This window comes from Thunnus albacares, chromosome 8 (genome assembly GCF_914725855.1).
Source record: "Thunnus albacares chromosome 8, fThuAlb1.1, whole genome shotgun sequence".
Taxonomy (NCBI): domain Eukaryota; kingdom Metazoa; phylum Chordata; class Actinopteri; order Scombriformes; family Scombridae; genus Thunnus; species Thunnus albacares.
In genome coordinates, this window is record NC_058113.1 from 3,790,695 (window position 1) to 3,811,147 (window position 20,453).

Consider the following 20,453-nt stretch of genomic DNA (forward strand, 5'->3'; position numbering starts at 1 on the left):
ATTAAACATCATATACATTCACTGAACGAATAAAATTTCTCACTGGAAATGTTATCAAAATGCATTTTAATGCTCAAACTATCTGAAAATATTGCATTTTCCACTGAGAATAAAAGGAATGTCAGCCATATTGTTTGTTTTCGCATAAAGAAACTTGACAGTCACGTGACAGCACATCTGATAACAGGCCTTCTTCGCCTACTGGGCTCCACCAACATTGGCTCACTGAAATGACTGAGTAACAGCCTCCTGAACCTACTAGTAGGTTTAGTAGGCCCCTGCTAGCCCATATATGTGGGACAGATGTGTGAAATTAACGCCTATTCAATAGGCTGATAACAGTCAAATTGGGTGATATTTGACAAAATGCTGGCACATCTTCTTTCATTGCACCGCAAATAACAAGTCCAGCTTTATACACCATCAACTGTAACCACACTAGTTGAGAAAAAATTCTCAACTTTTTCAATTTTCATTGTGGACCACGTTATCTTTTTGAAATTTTTAAAAGAATCTTTAAACAGCTTGTGTTTGGCTTCAAACTGCATACACCGAATATATAATAAGGGAAAAACTTTCCTTATAGAAGATGGGTAATGAATCATAAAATGATGCTTAGGTATCAAGTTTCTATGTGGATACAAGTGCTTAAAGGGCAAGTCCTTTATTTATTTATTTATTTATTCATTTATTTATTAGGTTTTCATATCATTTTGTAGCTTGCCAGTAGTGTTCCATATGTATCAAATCCAAAAATTCAAATTTAGGTCGAAGTACGAACATTTTACTGTCAAAATGCCATTTTCCCAAGCCCTTCTAAAGACTTTTTTCCACGTGACCTGACGTAGGTTTCTGCATGATGACGTTGCTACATATAAACCAATATAAACCCCCTAGTCTGCCTAGCCAATAGCCACAGAGATGCACTGAGTACTCATTGTTGCTGCTGCTCAAACTCTGAGCTCTCCTCCTGCCAGTAAAGGGCTCCAAATCAGAGCAGAATCCAGTGTGACTCGCGGGAGTTATTCGTCCTGAAGTTCCAGCTCTGCTCTCAGCTTTTTCATCCAGAGATCCTGGCACTCAGCTGTTTTCTGTCCCTCCACTCCATCAGTGCATTTTAACATCTCACACACTCAGAGTCAGCACTGCGATATTGCTCATAGTACATCTGGACATTTTTTCTTGCTCTAACATACAGCGAGCAAATATGTTAGGAAGACACTGTCAGCGAACTGCGAGTGTGTGTGTGTGTGTGCTCTAACCCACATCACTGCTTTTTGCTAACAGCTGAGTGGGCCTGGAAAAAAACGCAGATGGAGTCATCCTTTAAATAGTTTTTGGTGGTTGACAATCAAATGTTTTAAATATATTGTCATACCTAGAGTTAGAGAAGGTGAAAAAACTATGTTCATTATTTGAAGTTAACAACAGTAACAAATTCCAGTTTTTGCTTCCTGCAGAAATAATGTCAAACAGTGGGATGTTTTTCACAAGACACAATGTCTGAATAGAATTCAAACCAATGCCATTGCCAGCACTCTCCAAAATAATCTTCACGGGACATTTTTTTCATTCTAAAAATCCAGTCACCAGGTCTTTACAAATCATCTTTTGTCTGAGTCACTGTACTTTGCAGCACAGTCCAATTCCTTCTGAGTGTCTATAAGACTTTGTGACCAGTCCACACACACACACACACATGACCCAGTCCTCACTTGACCTCTGAACTTCAGACAAGTGACGCAGAAAGGCTAGACATCCCCAACTGAAGCCCACCTCCTTGACTTTGTTTTCATCATCATCATCATCATCATCATCATCATGTGATGGGTCTCTGATATATAGAGACATTTAGAGTCAGAACACCTGCAGCAAATATAGGTTGTTCAGACATGCAGTAACTTGGCAGTGTGTGCAGAAAACTCAGACAGAGGGGTGATGCATGCATGATTCACACTGAGTGAGTGGGTGCTCTCGGAACATACCGTGACAAGAATGTAGTGCGCATCCTTGGACTCGCCGGTCTCGTCTGCGCCCATTAAGTCAGCCAGGCGCTCGATATCATTGACCTACACCACGTTGATGCCGTTATTGAAGCAGAAAGCCTGGATGAGGGTGAAGTGGATCTGAAAAGCAACGTCAGACTCGTACTTTTCATCGGTGGCGAGAACGCAGAATGCCACACTGTCTGAGTCACTGTGGAAAAGACGAGAACGTTGGTCAGACAAAAATTTTCACTCATGCTTGTGTTTAAAACTTTAAAATGGCAACTGTAATGAACCATTTCATGAATTGTAATACTTACACATTCATGACTTTAGCAGATTCATAAACTCCAACTCTCAGTAGTCCTGCTTCTCAGCGGCAACCAGCAGCTCCTCCAGGGCTGCACCTGCACTTTTTAGGGACAATTGAAAGAGGTATATAATGAAACATATACATACAAACATACATACACAGACATATATAAATATATGCATGTGCATACACACGAATGATAAAAATGCTCAATGAAAAAAATAAAAATCAACAGCTCATGACCACAGGAGTGTAGTTTATCAGCTGACGATTCTGTAAAAGTAAGTTTTAAGACAAGATTTACAAGCAGCAACAGAGTCAGCTGACCTAATGCTCAGTGGGAGGCTGTTCTAGACTCCAGCAGCTGGTACTGCAAAGGCTCGATCACCCTTTGTTTTTAACCTGGACTCTGTAATAATTAGAAGACCCAGATTGGCAGACCTGAGGGGCCTGTTTGGACAGTAAGGTGTAAGGAGCTCAACTAGATACCCCAGCACCAGATCGTTCAGAGCCTTGTATGTAATTACAACACTTTAAAATGGATTCTAAAAGAGACTGGAAGCCAGTGCAGTGAAGCAAGGATTGGTGTGATGTGTTAGAATCGCTTTGTTTTGGTCAACAGTCTAGCTGCTGAATTTTGAACAATTTACAGCTTGATTGTAAGTAAACAAAGTATTACAGTGATTTAGGCGAGAGGATGTAAGAGCATGTATAATTTTCTTTGTGTTACTGAAGGACAAAACTGATCTAATTTTGGAAATATTCCTCAGTTGATATAAACACAACTTGTTCCAGACTCAAGTTACAGTCCAGAATAACACCCAGATTTTCTGTAGCTGACTTTATGTTGGGAATGAAGGGGCCAAGGAGTGGCTGTAATTGTTTTGAGACATGTTCAGAGCCAGTGATGAAAACTTCTGTCTTGTCAGAGTTAAATTTTAAGAAGTTTTGGGACATCCAGCTTATTATGTCATATAGGCACCTGTGTAGTGAAGCTAATTTACTGGTGTCAGCAGGTTTAAATGACAGGTAAAGCTGTGTATCATCCACATAGCTATGGAAGGGATGTGATAATGGATTATCTGTCCCAAGGGTTACATGTACAGGTTAAACAGAACAGGTCCTAAGATTGATCCTTGTGGTATTCCATGTTTAGTCTGAGCTGTTTATGAGGTGATAGAGTCAGCTGAGTCAGGTGATAGAGTGGTGGGTGCATTGCTGGGGGAAAAAGGGAGTGCCGTGGCAAATTTGGTACAATTTGGACACATGACACGATAAAAATGAATAAATTTAAACTCTGGATAAACAAGCCATCAGCCACTCCGCTCTGCAGCAGCGAGGCAGCTTCTGGGCTGTGCTACTGCATGTCAGCCCTGTATAACCTGCCATAAGAGAGAGGAGGGGATGACATCTCTCTTTGTTTGAACCCTAACCCTAACATTAAAAGTTAGGCTTTGTTGTGGGTTTCCCAACTCATTTTTAAAAAGATGAGAAAAAGAGAGAGAGAGAGAGAGGGCGAGCACACTGAGAGCACAGATGAGGGACAGAGAGACAGGCTGGACAGCTTTCGCTGAGAGAGAGAAAGCCTGTGAATGACAGAAATACGTTATTTTCTGATTGTTTCACAGCGGTCTGTGTCTGAGTGCAGTAGGGATTGTTTGACATCACAACAGGGAGGGGTTCTGGGCTTTGACCTGACTCCACACTTGGCGGGTTTACGGCTGAGGACCAAAGGAAGTGCAGTGTCAAGTGTGAAGTTGTTTGGACACGTGACACGTTTAATAAACTTTGAATAAACAGCTCTGTGTCTGACCACAGCGGGGGCTGTTTGATACAAATGCCATCACATCACAGCCAGGCGGGGCTTCTGGGCTCTGACATGCTGAGCAGCACATAGGCACGCGCCCTATTCAATTAAACTGACTGAGGAACAAGCATACCCAGGAGAAATAAACAGAGGTGCAGGCAGAAAAACTAGCCAATAGGAGTGTAGACACATTTGATTGGTGGCAGAATCAACCAATGGAAGGCCATAAACTGCTTCTACTGTTCAACCTCAGCTTAGTCTCACTGGTGAAGTTTCTGTCAGGATTAAAACCATTTAATTTATGAAATCCTTATCGTTTTAATTGACATGTTCCGAACAGGCATTTAGCTTCAATGAAAAGATGAAACAAGCAGATACACAATGTGCTGTAAGACAGTGTGGGATAAGTTGATTTTTCCAACCAAAAAAAATTTTACTGTTTTGGAGAAGGCTCAAAATTAGTTGTTTGCTTAAAGTGCCCAATTAGTCCAATAAGAATTGCTTGGCTGGCGCATTCACCAAAATAAAATTTCTAGTTTCCGGGTTTGCTTCTGCGTTGTGCGGCCCACTGAATATGCTTTGCTTTTCTCGGCTTGAGGAAAGTTTTACAAATATAAAACCTCAATGGATCCAAAATTAATAATAGAAAGGCCATATTCAGACCAAATCAGGCGGTGCGGCGAAAACGTCACTCCTCTCATTCATTTGAATGGGGGTAATGTGTTTCAACTGCGGCCGTTTTGACCGCTGCAGCGCCGCACTGGACTGCAGCCGGAAAGTTGAGCCAGAGTCAACTTTTGGAGAAACGCAACCTGACATCACTGTGGCTGAAGGCTGCGGTGGCCAATCACAGCCAGAAATCAGAATGGTCAGAGCCATAAGCTCTGCCATGAGGAAGCACAATGACGTTACTAGGAGGAGGGGAGGACATTTCTCTAACGTTAAAAGTAAAGTTAGACTTTGCTGTCGGCTTCCCGACTTGTTTTAAAAAAGATGAGAGAAAGAGAGCTGAAAGCACCAGCGAGAGAGAGAGAGAGAGAGAGAGAGAGAGAGAGAGAGAGCAGTGGTTGAGCAAGCTAGAGAGTGAATGAAGAGGGGGAGCGCTGGTAGCGAGAAAACTGGTGATTCAGATCAATAAAACGTTATTTCTGATTGTTTCACAGCAGTTATGTTCGAGAGCACAAATAAACACGCCCACACCCGCACACACCTCTGCTCAACCCTGCGGTTGAATGCCGCACCGCCTGATTTGGTCTGAATACGGCAAAAGAGTCATAATCGACCTTGTTTGCAGTTCAAGTTGTCCTGTCAACAGTTTTACAGACATGTCTTTTACAATGGTGGTCTATGAGGAAAATGCTTTTTGGGCCGCAAGACGATTTTTTGCTGCAATACCGCAAGTGGCCACTGGGAAAAATTGGCTGCAAGGCTGAGCGGCGGGTGCCATATCCAGATCTTATAATCCATCCATGCAAGCAACATACTCACCAATCACATGTGTGCGGTGAGTGGCTCTGTGTGTGTGTGTGTGTGTGTATGTGTGTGTTTGTATCAGCTCAGGCACTGACTGATCTTAAACCTCACCATCACAAACTCTGGTTTGTCCTGTTATTTCCCTCCAGTCTGTCTCCTTTTTCCATTTGTCTCAATAAATTAATGGAGTCCAAAAATTGCAGGAGATTTTTTCTTTAAATTAGACACATTTTTAACTTGCATATTTGTATCTTTGTATTTACTTCATACAGTAAGCACTGCCAACAATTGGCCTCACATTCAGTCTCAACACACTTTATCATTTAGCCACATGATTATGCAGATGGAGATAAATACTGGCAGTAGGTAAAGGCAAAACCTCCATCAGCCAGAGTTTATTGGTTTTTATTAGCCTGTAGATTAACTGATTCATAATGCAAAAGATGGCATATCGTTAACTAAATATAGCTCATTTCCATTTATTTTTCAACTATTTCAGGTGAACAAATGTCTGTGTGTATCTACTACATATTTTAGGTGTAGTAACCCGTTCTACACAAAGCTGCCATGCTCAACCAAATTATTTAAAATGACTCACTATTTTTGCTTTAAAGTAAGTAAGTTTTTCTTTTCTGACTTTTGACATGGTGCTATTGACACACTGTAACACCCACTAACTCCAAAGAGTTGGAGTTGAATGTGAAAATCATTTCTCAGAAGTTTAACACTGTCATTACTAACACTTGCTGGCTAACATTAGTTTACTTTCAGCTCTTTCTTGACAGCTATGTTTGCTAATGACATATTATTGTCAATCCCCTGTTGATTATAAATCCATATTTTGATCAGATTAACCCTATGTCGGTTCATCAAACACCAACATGATCCTCTCCTAGCAGGCCTTAATTGACTTACATGTTTCCTGTTGGCCAACCATTAGCTGTAATTCAGATAAAAGTGATGCGCTTTGGCCTTTCATGTACCGGTCTAGTCTGCTAGTTGGTGATTAATGAACCACTTCCATCTCCAGCATTGTGAACTCTGGCCTGGACTTAATTAAAACTCAGCCGTTGACCACCAATCATAAATTACTTCCCACAACCTGTGACACTTTTAGAATAAAAAGAAGAAATTGGTTTCTTACCAATTAATAATTCACAAATGAAAAGGAATAACATGCCAGTGGCAGGGCTCCTGCAAGAGGGTTCTGCATCGACCTGGTGCTTTGAGAAGGCTGACAGCGCCATCGCTAATCATGAGGCGATGGTGTCTGTTGGGTGATTGATGCCTGTTGTCTGGTCTGCTTGTGTTTTACAGGTAGCTGCTGTCATTACAGTGTCACCGCAGTGCCCCTGCCCAGTCTGATCCCTGACCTGAGCAGCTGGTTTCCAGTAGGAGGGAGCTGCCCTGCAACAACATCTCTACTCCATCATCTCTGGCTCTGTTTACATGTGCATCAGTCTGGGGATGGAGGCCTTTCTCAGCTTACCAATCTGTCAAGAGTTTGACCCACTCTGAGCCTCTTGTGTAATCATCTTTGTGCTTTTTAAATTTTATTTTGTTGTGTGTGTGTGTGTGGCTGTTTTCACTTGAATGTAAACATCAATGCTGAAGTCACAGTGATTACATCAGAGGCACAAGCTGGGGTGTTTCCTGTCTTGGATGTGTCCCATGAATGGTTGTATATATCAAACACCTTCAGCCTCTAACTGTGGTGTTTTATCAGAATCAGAAGTTGGAGCAGAAGCTTCAAGATGAGGCAAGGCAGCTTGAGCTTCACTGTCTCCACTGTATGCCCTGTTTCCTTTATGTATTTTTACTGACTTGAACTTGATATTTATCAGCTTGTAGTTGTAATTTAATCAGTATTCTATTGTCATGTTTGTTGATATTGGTAAATATTGTTTGACAAAATATATCATCTTCCCAAATAAAAGTCCAAGTTCAACAGCAACAAAGGTTCCAGCTGTCTTTGTGTTTCATGAAAATGGAACAAAAAAAACCCTTCTGGGATCGCTGCTCTCGAGCACTCAGCTCAGCTGTGGTTTAAGATTTAGGAATAGATTTAAACTTGTGTTCACCTAAAATCTCATTGTGTAAATGCAGAAAGAGAGATCCAGAAAGAGTGCTACTGATTATCTGACACACTGAAGAGGTCTTTGCAAAACAACTATCTATGAACTAATGTCGCAGTTCAAGTCCAGTACCTGCAAGGAGGGCTCATGGTCAGTTTCAGTTTATCAGTAATGAAGGAGGATGGGTGAGCCACCTGTCACCTAAGGCTGTGATGCACAGAAAAAAAAATGATAATACTTTTCACAAACAGTTTACAAAAAATAAAAGTATATTAAACATAAGGTTTGTAATGAATCAGGTGTATTGTAAGGCCAGTGTCTGCAGTAATTATGTAAGATAATCTATTTGATAAATTATTGATGCCGCAGTAGATGGTAAGGGGGCAGTTGTTATTGTTGGGGCAAAATGTTCTACTATATGATATGCATTTATATGATTGATTAAAAGAAACATTTTAAACTTTGAAAAAGGACTGAACTGTAGCTGAACTGACAATCTGAAAGCAGATACCAAATACTTTAATTTCTATTTCTGAGTTACCTGTGTGGGGCTGACATTTTAAACTAACTACATCCAGTTTATCTGTAGTCTATGATTATATTATCCATATCCAGTTTCTGCTGATGTAAAGATGATGACTGAGATATCACTGTCAATGATGGTTTACAGGTACATATGATGAATGACTGGTATAGGCACTATAAATAGTACTGTACTGTACAAGTACTACTGCCAGCTGTTCTGTCTCCAATGACAGTGCTGTAGGAAAACCTTGCCAATGAGACACAACCAGTAAATTTTTTTTATTGCCATTGACAGATCTGAAGTCTGGTTGAACAGGCAGCATATTGATATGCAAACAGCTTATTAAAGGACCAGTTTGTAGGATTTAGTGGCATCTAGCAGAGAGGTTGCAACTCACACTCCCCTTCCAACTGTGTAGGAGAATCTATGGTAGCTGCGAAACTCGCAAAAACGCAAAAGGCCTCTCAAGAGCCAGTGTTTGGTTTGTCTGTTCAGGGCTACTGTAGAAATATGGCGGTGCAATATGGCAGCCTCCGTGGAAAAGGACTCCCTCACTATGTAGATATAAAGGGCTCATTCTATGGTAACAAAAACACAACAATTCTCATTTTCTGGTGATGATACATGAATTAAAACATACTTATGAATATTTTACTCCATTTCTGCCAGGTCTGTTCTGCTAGATGCCACTAAATTCTGTCTACATCTATTTACAGCTATTTGTGGGAGTGGAAATCAGGCTTGTCCATGTGTGTACCATGCATACACACCACTTTGTAGATCTGTGGAAAACAATGCCTATGCATAGAGTTTTATGCATCTGGCTCCTGGACTAAGTTTATTCTCTGCCTGGAAAACCAGAACTCCATTATAGCCAGCATATAGTATGAGAGTAACACATTATTTTCTATTTGTGTTGGCTCTGCACTCATCGCAAATTAAACAATGACTATAAGATTAATTTTGAGGATGTTTATATTCAGACTGGGTGAAAACTGAAGAAACCTTCCACATTTGTAGGGGAGAGAAAGTAATTGGACAAGTTACAATAAACTTGAAAGTTACTAGGTTTTTTAAACATTTTATCCAGGCATTCAAATGTACAGTTAAATCATCTGAAAATTAAATCCTGTTTTGTTTCTCTACTGATCATAACTGAAAAGAAAGGCCTGTATGAGAGTCAATTTTGTTTCTTTTGAAGACATCTTGTCCCTCGTACCATCTTCCTCCTGATTGAGCAGGGCCGTTTGTCTGTCAGCCTATTTAAGTTTCTACGTACATGGTTTGTAAGTTGTGCTGATAGTGGTCCTATGACCAAATTCTTTCAAATCATTTTCAAATTTTGTTACTTTTGCGTATGTTATAAATTCATCCCTTTTTTCATCTGAAGAGCTTCTTAACCCCTTAACATTCTGATGGCACGTCCACGGGCCATCAGAACGTTAAGTACATGTGTTAAGTACACAACTATGTCATGTAGACAACTCCTATCTCTAAGTGGGTACTTATGCAACACATCTTTGGAAAGCTAAGATTCTTTGAATTCGATTGATGCAAACCATTTCAAGATACAATCACAATAGCAGATACAATGAATGCCTCTGTCAGACCACCAGCAGTCAAACAATAAAATTCATGCTACTCATCTATGAAGTATCATATTACTCCACTGACTGATACAACTCTGACAAAACGGTCTTGTCACATTGGCAAAGGTCCAGTATATCCAAGCCTGTAAAATATTTAGTCCAAAACATATTATTATATCAATAAATATCCACCAACAGCTGTTGCATCATTTCAAATTAGCCAGCAGATATCCTAATCTTCCCACATATTTTCCATTATAACTCGCATTAGTATGTAAACATTAGCTACATCTTGGTATCAAAATAGCGGCCCACTCTGATGTTTTGTTTGCACCTCACTTGATCCAGAAGCGTTGACGCGTTAGTATGTAAACATTAGCTACATCTTGGTATCAAAATAGCAGCCCACTCCGATGTTTTGTTTGCACCTCACTTGATCCAGAAGCGTTGAGAGGAGGTGCCTGCCCCTCCTCTTTCATGTAAAGACTGGGCCAATAGGAACAGATTCTGCTGATGACTGGCGCTTTGAATAGCCAATGAAATTCCGAAAGTGACCATATGCAGCTTTAGTGGTTTCTATAAAGCCACAACATGGAAATATGTAGATTTAAATTTTTCTGTATGTTACTTTTTCTATGAAGTGCTTTTCCACTTTTTTGACTCTTTTATATGCACAGAGTTTAGTTTCAACAGGGAAACAAAGCACTATAATGTATTTATGCTTCAGTTACTCTGAGGCAGGGGTCATTTGGTGTCTCTAAATGGCCTTTTTTGTGGAAGATGCCTAGAAATACCATTGGAAAAACATGTAAAATATTAATTTTCTTTGGTATTAAGGCTCAATGCTGTGGTCCCAGTGTGTTTTTCAGCTAATAAGTCACATCTATAGGTCATCTGCAGGCATATCTTTGCAAAAAAATATTCAGGCAGAAATAAAAACCTTATACTTCAGTGTGTAAACTTCTATCACTCAATGCCAGTAGTACTTACAGTGATTCTGACTGTTCTGGAAAAAACTTCAGAATGTTACCTTTTAAAAGAGACGAAAAGCATGCATGTACTCTTTATGGTGAAATAATAGCTTTCAATTTACTTAGGTATGCCTTGGATAGGCGTTTTAGGCTAATTTTACAGGAATTTAAAGGAATGTTAAGTGGTGTTTGTCAGTGTGTAGCCGTTCTTGGACATGTTTACTTTGGCTATGCACCTGATACTACTTCTTCATTTACTTCCTCTATTTTTCCACATTCCAAGCCTTGTATGCTGACTGCAGGCTCCTGCTGTGGTTTTGTAGCAAAGGTCAAGTTTTGCCAAGGCCACTCTGCATGGATTTGGGTCAATAGCCTATTAGAAACTTTAAAGAGCGGTCCAACATGAGAAATGAAAAATGCACTCAGTAGTTGTTAAAAACAGTCAGAAGCGAAGATCAGTATCAGTTACATTTGTGTGACCACTACAGAGAAACCTTTAAGATATTAAGTTCAGCTGTCCGGCTCTGGGTAGCACAACAAAAACAAGCATAATTTCCAAAATGTTGGAGTGCTCCTATAATTCATCAAGGGCTAGATTAATCAAGTTAATAAATTAGGCAATTTGTATCAAACCAGCGAATATAGTCAGTACCATAATTATATTTCTATAAGAGAACAGCGTTTAAATAGATTAAAGGATAGGTTTACAATTTTTCAAGTCTGTCTTTAATCAATAGTTGGGTGTCCATATGAACACTGAAACACTGAAAATGATTTTGCTGGCTGTAATCATTCCTCCTGTTCATACTGGCCCTAAAGCAATGCTTTATTGTGCTTCAAACACAAGTGAAAGGGGACAAAATCTGCTGTCCTTGTCTTTGTGCAAAAATATATTCAAAACTTTATCTAGGGCCCAAGGCTTCAACAGTCTGAGTTAGACAAATGAAGTGGATATCTTCCAAAGTTACAGTCTGTTTAGAACAAAATTCTCTCTTTTGGTTACTATCCCTCCACTGCCGCTCAACGAGGAAACACTGTCCATGATAGCACAAGGAGGGAATTTTGTACTAAAAAGATAAACATTTTTGGTGCACTCTGGTAGCAAATGTCAGCGGTTCAAATCCGGCAGTGGACCTTTGTTGCGTGTCGCGCTGACATGCGCCTCCTCAAAAATGGAACTACACATCAGAGCTACGACAGCTATAAAGATACCCCATGGAGACTGCTAGGACTGTGATTTGTCTGCTGTGGCTATTTGTGGCTATGTGTGTGAAAACTGCATGAAGCAAGTTGAAGAAAGGCTCAGTAATCTAATTTTCAGTGAGACCCATGCAGCAAAGCCTTCTCCACTGGAAACCTTCTTGCTGCCACTGTCACTCTTTCAAAGTAAATAAAAGGAGGTAAACACTGACTGTACAGCAATAGACTATTATTCAGTAATAAGACAGGGTGAACCTTCTCATTTTTCTCTTATATCACAAAGTGAATAGAAAATGTAAACATTTTCAGTGGAGAACATCATTAAATGACACTTACTAGGGATGTAATTTTTTTCAGCCACATTAACAATCAATAGTTATTAATCATTAACAATTTATGAAATATGGTGGATGTTTTTCTGTACCATTTTTTAAACCACTGATGTGACCAATGTTTAATGCAAAATATTGTACGGATTTAAAGAACAATTTCAGTAGACACCAAGTTCTTTGAATTTTAAATTTAATTCAACACAAAATAATAACTTAATTTGAAATAGCGGCACTCTCACTCCCATCTGTCACTATTCAACAATTGGCCAGACCCATTTTCCTTTAATCAAAAAAGCTGTAGCCTTCAACAGTAAATAACCTGTAACATTATCAAATTAATACAGTAAAAACAGGTTACCCCTATCTCCCAACAACAGACAGACAACAGTCTAACTGATTTTATATAAAATAATATGCATACCTGATGTACATGATGGAGTGATGTGTGTTGTTCACTATAGCTAAGGTTAGTCCAGCTGCTGAAACCACATCTCTGCTGGAACAGATGTCTCGCGGGACACACAAATACTGTCACTCCAACTTTATCAGTCCAAGAAATCTATATTTACTTCCACTGCTTAACTGCAACACATTTGTGTTGATTTTGTTGGACCATTGTGTAATTAAGAGTCCTACTTCTCCCAAACGTTAGCAGCACAGCTACAGCATTGCTGTCTGACACTCAGCTCCCAGCCTGCGTTAACTTCTGCTGTTGAAGATGCTAGTTTAGCATTAGCATGAGCCCTCAATAGCTAAACCGGACAGCAGACCAGACAACAACTGTGTGGAATTTCACAACTTTATGCTACATTAATACAACTGCCACAGTGAGAAGAGCAATGCTGCAACTTTTTTCTTCCTCCAACGGAGGACTGCAATTTGTGCAGCCCTTACGGGCAGTTAACCAACACAACTGTGACTCCATCTCATTAAACAGTAAGAGGCTCCACCTGGTGCTGCAAACAGATAGGTAGATGATAAATCTACAGAACATTTCGAGTTGAGGTTTATATAGGGGTTTATAGCACTGAATGGTCTCAGCAGGAACGGCATAAAGCTACAGTAAGCCCTGAAGGGGAAGCATGTGTCAGTCATTCACCACCTGCACTGATTGAGGCAAGCTAAACATTATCACACAGTACTAAAGTGAGCAAAACTCAGGTAAGATTTAGCAGCCACACATTTCTCTGTTGTCTGTTTCTCTGTTTAGCATCGTCAAGTTAGGTTAACCCATTGTTGCTAACTTTGGAGCTAACTCCCTTCACTTTTCCAGCAGTTGGGGAAACAGACGTGACTTTTCTTGGTCTTGAGAAGCTGCAGCATTTATTAATTGACACACTGTAACCTGTACTGTACATTTACTGCCAGATTGAAAACTCACTGCTAACGTTTTCCTCTGCTCTACTCACATTCACCATTTCTTTTCTGCCGCTTGCTCTCCCACACTCTCTACGCACACACATTACGCCCTGCCAGTTAACTCACGCTTCGTAACAGTGCTGCGCAGAGGCCCTCAAAGGCCCTGTTAACACCTGGTATTAACATCCATCTCGGGTGATCCGATCACAAGTGACAGCTCTAAGTACAGGTGTAAACGCACCCAAGACGCTTTGAGGACGGATTGAGATCCGATCACTCAGACCACATTCAGAGGTGGTCTGGGCCGCATGTGGCCACATTCTTTTAGTAGTGTAAATGCAATGCATCCTGGGCCACAATGAAGGACCGTCTACTCAACTGACATCCTTTTTTTTCCTGCAGACTCCTTTGGACCCTCCGTCCAAAGCTGATCAACTTGTTTGATAACAGGATAAACAAATTATTTTGTTTTTCATGTGAATTAAAAACGTAATCCGCCTCCTGTTTTTTCCTGTTTTTCTCGTTCCCCTAACCGGTTTTCCTTTTCAAATGGACAGTTAGAATAGAAATTAAACCATTCATTTTTCGTCTGTCTAAAAAAATATTTCAGAAGCTAAATGTTGCTGGATAGTTTCCTCTGTCCTGTTAAGTTGATAACTACAGTTTTTAGTTTTGCTGCGCTGCAAAACATAATGAACTCAGGACGGCTGCTTTACTCCAAACAGTTTCACAGTATGAACCTGGACTGTGTGTGTATCAGCTGACCTATTGGATGTGTAGAAGAACACAGAACATTAATTAACATTAGATCCTGACTGATCCTGTTGGCGTGTCAGAGATTTAAATAATCAATGAAGTTGTGCTGCTGTATCTTATGCTTAAATGCGTGCAGTGTCTGTCTGCATCTCTCTCTCTCCCTCTCTCTCCCGACACGGAATATTTATTTATACCCTGAATATTTATCCTGCTATCAAACAAGTTGAACACAGCTTTGGACGAATAACGAACAAATCTGGTCTTTGAAAATGGAAATGATATCCGTATTTATTTGCATATAGAGCGGGGAAGTGAGATCCGATCACATGTGGTCACTCAGGACACATGTGGAGACGCATGTTAATGCCAGGTGTAAACAGACGCACTTAAAGCTGTCCACATGTGATCGGATCACCTGAGACGCATGTTAATACCAAACAGGGCCAAAATGCTATTGATTTCTGAAAAGAATGGATATTATTTTTGGCTTTAGAAAAATATTTTTTGGCCTGGCGGGGGATCTTGTTGGCCTGGCGGCCCACCAGGCCTGTACTATTATAGAGAAAACACTGCACTGTGTATTTATATTAAGTTAATGATGAAAGATTAGTTGATTCCTCTAATTCTTCTACATGTTTTGCAGTGTAGAAACTCTATTGGAGGGATGGAAAACCATCCCACTAAAAGATAAGTGTTTTGATGATGGTGGTGGAGATGCCTCTTGTGCCCTGTGGATGGGACATTGCCATCTCAGAGGAGGACCTGGTGTTTCTCCTCTCATACAGATATATACAATGGATATAAAAGGTTTTTGATGGCCTTGAGCATGTGTTACTCAACAGCAAACACTTTCCCTCTTTTCTTCATTGCCTCTCATTTCTAGCAGGATGTCTTATTTAGACGTAGTAATAGGCTTAATTTGATGTATAAGCAGGGTGATTATGTTGTGTGTTCGTCTCTCCAGGCTGTGAGTTGTCTCCTAAGGCTCTGCAGAGATAAGTGTGATGTCGTACTGTGCAGCTGCAAGGTCAAGTCCCACAACCCATCATGATGTGAATCCTTTACTTTACACCAGTGGTGCTGAAAATGTTAGTCTTTCTCTCAGATTTGTCTATCACTGCTGATCTCTCTCTAGACATTTTAGAATTATTGGGGCTCTGAAAGTGCAGCCGCACTTCAATCAGTAATATTTTCCTCAATCCACACTGACTCACCGGTGCAGGAGCTTTTCATTTTTAATGGAGTGTTTAATAGACAAAGAGAAGAAAGAAAGACATGAAACAAAAGGGGGTAAGCTTGTAGTTGTCCTTTTGTCTCAGACATAATGTAACATAAAAATTGCAAATTCATTCCCTTTTTGTGTCTATTATTGTCGACAAAGGCCAGAGGAGAAAAGTTTCTTATTTTCTTTTACTTGGTTATAGTCTCTTGCATTTTTAAAAATTGACAATGTGGTCATAATAAGAAAATAACAGCTCAAAAACCTTTTCAAACATCTGACAGAGCAATCAAAGTCAGGTTTTCTCTACCTTAAGGCTCTGTATGTTGATTTAATGCTGCGCAGGTTGTTGGACATACTTAACTGTGGACTTGATTGTTCACAGTGGTTCATTGCCTGATAGCCTGCTGCCTCTGTAAATACAGCATGAACAAGGAGTTAAATCTCCCAGGAAATGTGGGCTGAGGGGAATTTCAATGCCAGGTGGAGCAGTTATCGCCTCCACTCAATATTTGGAATGTTAACAAAGGTTTATTTCAGGAGAAAAACCGAGAGAAGAACATCTTGTAACAACAGAGGGCAGGCACCAGTATCATTACGGAACTATGTTGTTGTCAAAAGAGATACTTGACAAAAGAGAAGCATTCAACTATAGAAACACGAGTCAATTATAATCCACATATGATTTTTTTTTTAAAGTATTTTTATATTTGATTACATGTTTTCAAATGGTTCCCCATTCTGGTAGTGTGTGGAAAGCACTCAACTAGAACAGCTTCTGATGAAACATTTCTTAAATATGTTTTACAAAACTCAAGGTCCTCTTACCAGGCTTTTCAAGGGCTTTTAATGGCATTTCATGGTCCATGGTTTGTAAAAATCCTAAATGGTCTTTGTATCAAAATCCTTATCTTTTCTTGTAAAATATTAAAATTACCCCCATCACTCCTTTCCTTCAATTCTTGTCATCTCTCCAGTGTCCCTATAATAAAGACATTACAAGTAGAGGTAGTGTACATATAAACGTGTCCTCTCCATATGATTTGGGACAACTAGCAAACCAACCTACCATTGGATTGACTGTAGCTTGTGGGTTGTAATTATACCCTGGCCATGTTTTCTGTTTCAAATGAAAATATGTAACACTACCTAAGCTGAAGACACTCTCAACTCCCATTTTACTGCTTGTAACATCCCCCCACCCTTGCAATGTAAGAACACTATATTAATGAAACGGCAAGGACCCGAGACACAGACAACATCAGTCATCTAAAAACACCAAAGCAAAACTGCTCACAGTATATAGACTGGGAAGAGGTCAAAGATCACTGACCAGGAGTCAGTGGAGGGCTGGAGAAAGATTGAGGAAGACATTCACATCAAATACTGGAGAATCTTTGAACAGAGACAGCAGTTCAAAGATGTACGACCATTTTATTCGATAATCAAGACTTGGTGCTCGAAGTTAACAAGTTAGCATGTTCATAGGTTCCGATTATTTAACCCAACTGATTCTTTTTGATCTTACACCAAAGTTTCCACTTACATTAGATATTGTCTAATGTAACCAGCTCATTCTCATGAAATTATCAGGACAAATTAATGCTGCTGAAAACTAGACCATGCAATTTGAAAATTGTGTTTCATTTTACAACAGTAACACTTCACTGTGTAACTGTGTATGAAATTTAATGGTGTTTGATAGACCATCAGGACGTCATCTAACACTCATAGTTTGGTATATCTCATATATATATTGTGGGTCTCAACCAACCGCAGATCTTCTAACTAAATCTTGAAGCAAAGGTGATCTTGTGGGATGTGCAGTAGAGTAGTTGCTTCATGTCGTGGCATCAGCAGCTCTTAGCTTTTTTTTGTCTGCCACTCACTAACTCACCCATCAATCCAGCAGTTGCCCTCAGTGTGTTACCACCTGTTTCAGTCACCTGATCCCCATGCCCACCTGCACTCCTGCTCCTCATTTCCAAATTCCCCCTCCTAGTATTAATGTCTTTCCATTTCCACCTATTCCTTGACAGATTATCTATGGAGCTTTTTATCAGCAGACATTCAGACTTTTCATAGCAGGAAAAGCACATGTGGGACTGATAACACTAATGATGGCTCATTTCCATTCCAGCATCCAAGGAAGCCATACTGGTGAACTTTCATACACTATAACAGAGTCATGAATGTGTTAAATCTATAAGATTTGATTCAGACGCTTCAGACATTGATGCTATTAACTGCACCTGTGCTTTTCCTGCTTTGACATGTCAACAAGTCTGCTGTGAAAAAGGTCTGCTGAGCCATAGTTAAAGTGTTCCAGACATTTTGCCTGTTTTCTGCCTGATCTGGTTTTCTGAACCCTGTCTGCCATTTTGAACACTCTGCCAGCTTTTTTTATGCCCTTTTGGCCCTGGTTGTCAGTTCTAACTGCTTACCTGTTGCTGATTTTTCCCTGATTCAGTGATCAAGTAAATCTAGCTTTTATTTGAAGTGTGCCGGCTGTGAGTTGTTACTGTTGGCCAAACTTACAAAGGCATTACTGCCTCATACATGTCAGTCTTAATCAATCTAAATAAACATTTGCATCAGTATACATAATGTATTACTTGGTATTTTCATCCATATTACATCAAATTTAACATTTCATGACACATGAAGAAGATACAGATTGTATTAACAGCTTGTCTGGAAATGCTTTGCTTTTTTCAGGAGAGCTGGTCAGCATGTACTGAACTGTTTAAACCAAGTGACATTTAAAATAGCCGATGAATGTAGCTTCTTATTTATGGTGTAGTATTTTGTGAGTGGGATGGACAAGTTTATCTTTTAGGAGATGTGTTTTTCTTTCTACCCTGGACTCTAAGCAAAAGCATAATATTTGAACAGTGGAAGAATGGTTGTGGTAATTTGCTCTCCCTGTTTCAATCCTCCATGAATCTTAATCATGCAAAGCCTGCACACAGGACCAATCAGGTTGTGCTATTGTCTGAACAGAGTGCAGACCAGCAGTATACCACATCTTTACAGCAACTGCATTAATGAAAGAAGGCTACAGTTCGGTCTCTGCGCCTCTTTGTGGGTCTACCAAATAACTGGATATTTCTGTGATGCAGTTTCAATATCTTTTAGGAATTTTAGTTCAGGAAGTACTAAAATAACTACAACTGACTAGTTTTACCTAAAAATATCAGTGAAAACTATTGAGGAGTGCAGGATACTTGCTATGGTATCTGAAGCCTGGTAATCAGATTCCATTGTTTGTTAAATGAAATGTTACATAACTGCTGATTCAATATGCAGAAGTGATGCATAAAGGATGCAAAAGTGTTTTGTTGACTTTCTTAGTAGGACATCATAATGAAGAAGCACAACTGATGCCTAATACATCCATAACTGAAGTTGATTAATCCTAATCTAGAGTATCTATCATGAATTCCTAAGGCTCAATATTCATCAATGTTCAATGGACTATTAGATTATGTAATGAACTATATAGTTTATGAGTCTGATAACATTGTACTCACCAAATTATTGCTGTCCACTGGGACAAGACACACAAGCAGTCAGATGATCTGAAAGGCTGTAAACAAACTTCCTGGTTAGTAAAACTTATTTTAAGAGGTAAAAAAAAAGCAGAATGGTAAAATTACTACCCAAAAAAACGACCTGTTGTAAATATTAATTACAGTTTGAAAACTGACTTCTGGTCTAACTTTGACCATAGTTATAGATAGTTATGTGCACCCAGTTGTGCAGAATTATTACAGACATTTCAAACGTGATCACTCTCAGTTTGACCTCCAAACATGGTGTTTTACATCATCTGGATAAACTGCTGGCTTGTTTACAACCTGTCTGATTATCTGATAACAAATTAATCAGGTAAAGCTAAGAACAAGAATTTCCTATTTAGGGAATCCAAACAATACATTTTTCCAAATTAATATACATTGAGGGTTGATATGATCAGCAATAAATTGTGACAATTTCCTCCACAGTTTTTTGGCATACAGGCTAAATGTTGCAACTTGTTTGTTGTTTTTTGTTGTTCTAACTTTGGCAGGAAGCAGTGTGTTCATGTAAGACCCCATTACTTATAGTAAGAAGTTTATTTAGGAAATATGTTGTATATGTGTAGATCAGTTACATTGCTTTGTTTGTTTATTACAATTTGTAACATGCATTTCTCAATACTGAGTTCATTTTTTTCAAAACTGTTTGCATAATCAGCACAGCAGCAGTCAGTCACCAAACATCTGTGCATTTACACTCCATTTTGCACGTTTACATAATACTGTAAATACTGTTAACTGTAAATTACACTACAATCATTATTGATGAGACATACAAAACTGAATGCCTCATTTCATTCCTTGATGACCTCTGACATGTGTCAGGTGAGGAAAGGGGTTAAGTAAGGTGGAGACATATTGTAATTGTTTGGGACAATATGGCGTTTCACCTCTCTCTTCCAGTCACAGAGTGGTTTGCAGCCTGTCCTAGGATGACACTTCTCCTTCCACCTCACTCTTCATTCTTCAACACAAAAATTATTTTCCTCGTGGAGGTGGAAAGATTATCACCACAGTCCATATGATAAGATGTCCCTCTTAGACACAATGAATGCTGGATGCCTGGACATATTTGCAGAGGAAGGATCAGACATGCAACAAGATTCTTTCCCAGTTGTGGCCCAGTGAGGAAGACAAGGTTGACTAGCACTGTTGTATATCCCTTTGGTTGAACTGGTCACAAACAATGATGATGAGCCACAATTAAACATTGCTTGGTTATAAGAGTTTATAAGCCAGCAAGGTTGGGAACCACTGGTATATACTG

At 39.5% G+C, this 20,453-nt stretch overlaps 1 protein-coding gene and 1 pseudogene across 3 annotated transcripts in view; one reads left to right on the forward strand and one right to left on the reverse strand.

Moving 5' to 3' along the window:
* Positions 1–20,453, forward strand: part of tsnare1 (T-SNARE Domain Containing 1) — a 218,893-nt gene that overhangs the window by 182,710 nt on the left and 15,730 nt on the right. For 2 of the 3 annotated variants that reach the window (XM_044358493.1, XM_044358492.1), the window contains exon 13: positions 6,896–7,532. The exons of the other annotated variant lie outside the window; for it this stretch is intronic. The gene's annotated coding sequence lies outside the window, so the exon portion shown is untranslated. Of the gene's footprint in view, positions 1–6,895; positions 7,533–20,453 lie in introns of those variants that run through there. 3 annotated transcript variants of the gene reach the window in all.
* Positions 111–6,825, reverse strand: LOC122987187 (annotated as a pseudogene).